A 5,886-nucleotide genomic window follows, 5' to 3' on the forward strand; every position below is an offset into this window, starting at 1 on the left:
TCTCTATCGGCTCATCAGGAAAAATTTAATCCTTTTGTAATATTCATGCTTAGTTACCATGGAAACTCTCATAACAATAAAGTAAACAATCTATTTGTGCATAATATTAGTCATCGTCGTGGAGATTTGAAATAACCACTCTGATTGTTGAAACAATGTAATACAACCTATGGCCTCACGTTTTACGATAACATTATATAAAATTTCAAACTCGCATATCTCCGTTACTATAGGAGATACAAAGGTGATTTTACATTAAATGTAATCAGGTCGAAGCTCTCTATTGGCTCATCAGGAAAAATTTAATCCTTTTGTAATATTCATGCTTAGTTACCATGGAAACTCTCATAACAATAAAGTAAACAATCTATTTGTGCATAATATTAGTCATTGTCGTGGAGATTTGAAATAACCACTCTGATTGTTGAAACAATGTAATACAACCTATGGCCTCACGTTTTACGATAACATTATATAAAATTTCAAACTCGCATATCTCCGTTACTATAGGAGATACAAAGGTGATTTTACATTAAATGTAATCAGGTCGAAGCTCTCTATTGGCTCATCAGGAAAAATTTAATCCTTGTGTAATATTCATGCTTAGTTACCATGGAAACTCTCATAACAATAAAGTAAACAATCTATTTGTGCATGATTGTAGTCGTCGTCGTGGAGATTTGAAATAACCACTCTGATTTTTGAAAAAATGTAATACATCCTATGGAATCACGTTTACGATAACATTATATAAAATTTCAAACTCGTATATCTCCGTTACTATAGGAGATACAAAGGTGATTTTACACTCAATGTAATCAGGTCGATGCTCTCTATTGGCTCATCAGGAAAAATTTAATCCTTTTGTAATATTCATGCTTAGTTACCATGGAAACTCTCATAACAATAAAGTAAACAATCTATTTGTGCATAATATTAGTCATTGTCGTGGAGATTTGAAATAACCACTCTGATTGTTGAAACAATGTAATACAACCTATGGCCTCACGTTTTACGATAACATTATATAAAATTTCAAACTCGCATATCTCCGTTACTATAGGAGATACAAAGGTGATTTTACATTAAATGTAATCAGGTCGAAGCTCTCTATTGGCTCATCAGGAAAAATTTAATCCTTTTGTAATATTCATGCTTAGTTACCATGGAAACTCTCATAACAATAAAGTAAACAATCTATTTGTGCATAATATTAGTCATCGTCGTGGAGATTTGAAATAACCACTCTGATTGTTGAAACAATGTAATACAACCTATGGCCTCACGTTTTACGATAACATTATATAAAATTTCAAACTCGCATATCTCCGTTACTATAGGAGATACAAAGGCGATTTTACATTAAATGTAATCAGGTCGAAGATCTCTATTGGCTCATCAGGAAAAATTTAATCCTTTTGTAATATTCATGCTTAGTTACCATGGAAACTCTCATAACAATAAAACAAACAATCTATTTGTGCATGATTGTAGTCGTCGTCGTGGAGATTTGAAATAACCACTTTGATTTTTGAAAAAATGTAATACATCCTATGGAATCACGTTTACGATAACATTATATAAAATTTCAAACTCGTATATCTCCGTTACTATAGGAGATACAAAGGTGATTTTACACTCAATGTAATCAGGTCGATGCTCTCTATCGGCTCATCAGGAAAAATTTAATCCTTGTGTAATATTCATGCTTAGTTACCATGGAAACTCTCATAACAATAAAGCAAACAATCTATTTGTGCATGATTGTAGTCGTCGTCGTGGAGATTTGAAATAACCACTCTGATTTTTGAAAAAATGTAATACATCCTATGGAATCACGTTTACGATAACATTATATAAAATTTCAAACTCGTATATCTCCGTTACTATAGGAGATACAAAGGTGATTTTACACTCAATGTAATCAGGTCGATGCTCTCTATTGGCTCATCAGGAAAAATTTAATCCTTTTGTAATATTCATGCTTAGTTACCATGGAAACTCTCATAACAATAAAGTAAACAATCTATTTGTACATAATATTAGTCATTGTCGTGGAGATTTGAAATAACCACTCTGATTGTTGAAACAATGTAATACAACCTATGGCCTCACGTTTTACGATAACATTATATAAAATTTCAAACTCGCATATCTCCGTTACTATAGGAGATACAAAGGTGATTTTACATTAAATGTAATCAGGTCGAAGCTCTCTATTGGCTCATCAGGAAAAATTTAATCCTTTTGTAATATTCATGCTTAGTTACCATGGAAACTCTCATAACAATAAAGTAAACAATCTATTTGTGCATAATATTAGTCATCGTCGTGGAGATTTGAAATAACCACTCTGATTGTTGAAACAATGTAATACAACCTATGGCCTCACGTTTTACGATAACATTATATAAAATTTCAAACTCGCATATCTCCGTTACTATAGGAGATACAAAGGCGATTTTACATTAAATGTAATCAGGTCGAAGATCTCTATTGGCTCATCAGGAAAAATTTAATCCTTGTGTAATATTCATGCTTAGTTACCAATGAAACTCTCATAACAATAAAGCAAACAATCTATTTGTGCATGATTGTAGTCGTCGTCGTGGAGATTTGAAATAACCACTCTGATTTTTGAAAAAATGTAATACATCCTATGGAATCACGTTTACGATAACATTATATAAAATTTCAAACTCGTATATCTCCGTTACTATAGGAGATACAAAGGTGATTTTACACTCAATGTAATCAGGTCGATGCTCTCTATCGGCTCATCAGGAAAAATTTAATCCTTTTGTAATATTCATGCTTAGTTACCATGGAAACTCTCATAACAATAAAGTAAACAATCTATTTGTGCATAATATTAGTCATCGTCGTGGAGATTTGAAATAACCACTCTGATTGTTGAAACAATGTAATACAACCTATGGCCTCACGTTTTACGATAACATTATATAAAATTTCAAACTCGCATATCTCCGTTACTATAGGAGATACAAAGGTGATTTTACATTAAATGTAATCAGGTCGAAGCTCTCTATTGGCTCATCAGGAAAAATTTAATCCTTTTGTAATATTCATGCTTAGTTACCATGGAAACTCTCATAACAATAAAGTAAACAATCTATTTGTGCATAATATTAGTCATTGTCGTGGAGATTTGAAATAACCACTCTGATTGTTGAAACAATGTAATACAACCTATGGCCTCACGTTTTACGATAACATTATATAAAATTTCAAACTCGCATATCTCCGTTACTATAGGAGATACAAAGGTGATTTTACATTAAATGTAATCAGGTCGAAGCTCTCTATTGGCTCATCAGGAAAAATTTAATCCTTGTGTAATATTCATGCTTAGTTACCATGGAAACTCTCATAACAATAAAGTAAACAATCTATTTGTGCATGATTGTAGTCGTCGTCGTGGAGATTTGAAATAACCACTCTGATTTTTGAAAAAATGTAATACATCCTATGGAATCACGTTTACGATAACATTATATAAAATTTCAAACTCGTATATCTCCGTTACTATAGGAGATACAAAGGTGATTTTACACTCAATGTAATCAGGTCGATGCTCTCTATTGGCTCATCAGGAAAAATTTAATCCTTTTGTAATATTCATGCTTAGTTACCATGGAAACTCTCATAACAATAAAGTAAACAATCTATTTGTGCATAATATTAGTCATTGTCGTGGAGATTTGAAATAACCACTCTGATTGTTGAAACAATGTAATACAACCTATGGCCTCACGTTTTACGATAACATTATATAAAATTTCAAACTCGCATATCTCCGTTACTATAGGAGATACAAAGGTGATTTTACATTAAATGTAATCAGGTCGAAGCTCTCTATTGGCTCATCAGGAAAAATTTAATCCTTTTGTAATATTCATGCTTAGTTACCATGGAAACTCTCATAACAATAAAGTAAACAATCTATTTGTGCATAATATTAGTCATCGTCGTGGAGATTTGAAATAACCACTCTGATTGTTGAAACAATGTAATACAACCTATGGCCTCACGTTTTACGATAACATTATATAAAATTTCAAACTCGCATATCTCCGTTACTATAGGAGATACAAAGGCGATTTTACATTAAATGTAATCAGGTCGAAGATCTCTATTGGCTCATCAGGAAAAATTTAATCCTTTTGTAATATTCATGCTTAGTTACCATGGAAACTCTCATAACAATAAAACAAACAATCTATTTGTGCATGATTGTAGTCGTCGTCGTGGAGATTTGAAATAACCACTTTGATTTTTGAAAAAATGTAATACATCCTATGGAATCACGTTTACGATAACATTATATAAAATTTCAAACTCGTATATCTCCGTTACTATAGGAGATACAAAGGTGATTTTACACTCAATGTAATCAGGTCGATGCTCTCTATCGGCTCATCAGGAAAAATTTAATCCTTGTGTAATATTCATGCTTAGTTACCATGGAAACTCTCATAACAATAAAGCAAACAATCTATTTGTGCATGATTGTAGTCGTCGTCGTGGAGATTTGAAATAACCACTCTGATTTTTGAAAAAATGTAATACATCCTATGGAATCACGTTTACGATAACATTATATAAAATTTCAAACTCGTATATCTCCGTTACTATAGGAGATACAAAGGTGATTTTACATTAAATGTAATCAGGTCGAAGCTCTCTATTGGCTCATCAGGAAAAATTTAATCCTTTTGTAATATTCATGCTTAGTTACCATGGAAACTCTCATAACAATAAAGTAAACAATCTATTTGTGCATAATATTAGTCATCGTCGTGGAGATTTGAAATAACCACTCTGATTGTTGAAACAATGTAATACAACCTATGGCCTCACGTTTTACGATAACATTATATAAAATTTCAAACTCGCATATCTCCGTTACTATAGGAGATACAAAGGCGATTTTACATTAAATGTAATCAGGTCGAAGATCTCTATTGGCTCATCAGGAAAAATTTAATCCTTGTGTAATATTCATGCTTAGTTACCAATGAAACTCTCATAACAATAAAGCAAACAATCTATTTGTGCATGATTGTAGTCGTCGTCGTGGAGATTTGAAATAACCACTCTGATTTTTGAAAAAATGTAATACATCCTATGGAATCACGTTTACGATAACATTATATAAAATTTCAAACTCGTATATCTCCGTTACTATAGGAGATACAAAGGTGATTTTACACTCAATGTAATCAGGTCGAAGCTCTCTATTGGCTCATCAGGAAAAATTTAATCCTTTTGTAATATTCATGCTTAGTTACCATGGAAACTCTTATAACAATAAAGTAAACAATCTATTTGTGCATAATTGTAGTCATCGTCGTGGAGGTTTGAAATAACCACTCTGATTGTTGAAACAATGTAATACAACCTATGGCCTCACGTTTTACGATAACATTATATAAAATTTCAAACTCGCATATCTCCGTTACTATAGGAGATACAAAGGTGATTTTACATTAAATGTAATCAGGTCGAAGCTCTCTATTGGCTCATCAGGAAAAATTTAATCCTTTTGTAATATTCATGCTTAGTTACCATGGAAACTCTCATAACAATAAAGTAAACAATCTATTTGTGCATAATATTAGTCATTGTCGTGGAGATTTGAAATAACCACTCTGATTGTTGAAACAATGTAATACAACCTATGGCCTCACGTTTTACGATAACATTATATAAAATTTCAAACTCGCATATCTCCGTTACTATAGGAGATACAAAGGTGATTTTACATTAAATGTAATCAGGTCGAAGCTCTCTATTGGCTCATCAGGAAAAATTTAATCCTTTTGTAATATTCATGCTTAGTTACCATGGAAACTCTTATAACAA

Source organism: Lepisma saccharinum, unplaced genomic scaffold (genome assembly GCF_977018435.1).
Source record: "Lepisma saccharinum unplaced genomic scaffold, izLepSacc3.1 HAP1_SCAFFOLD_42, whole genome shotgun sequence".
In the NCBI taxonomy this organism is placed as follows: Eukaryota; Metazoa; Arthropoda; class Insecta; order Zygentoma; family Lepismatidae; genus Lepisma; species Lepisma saccharinum.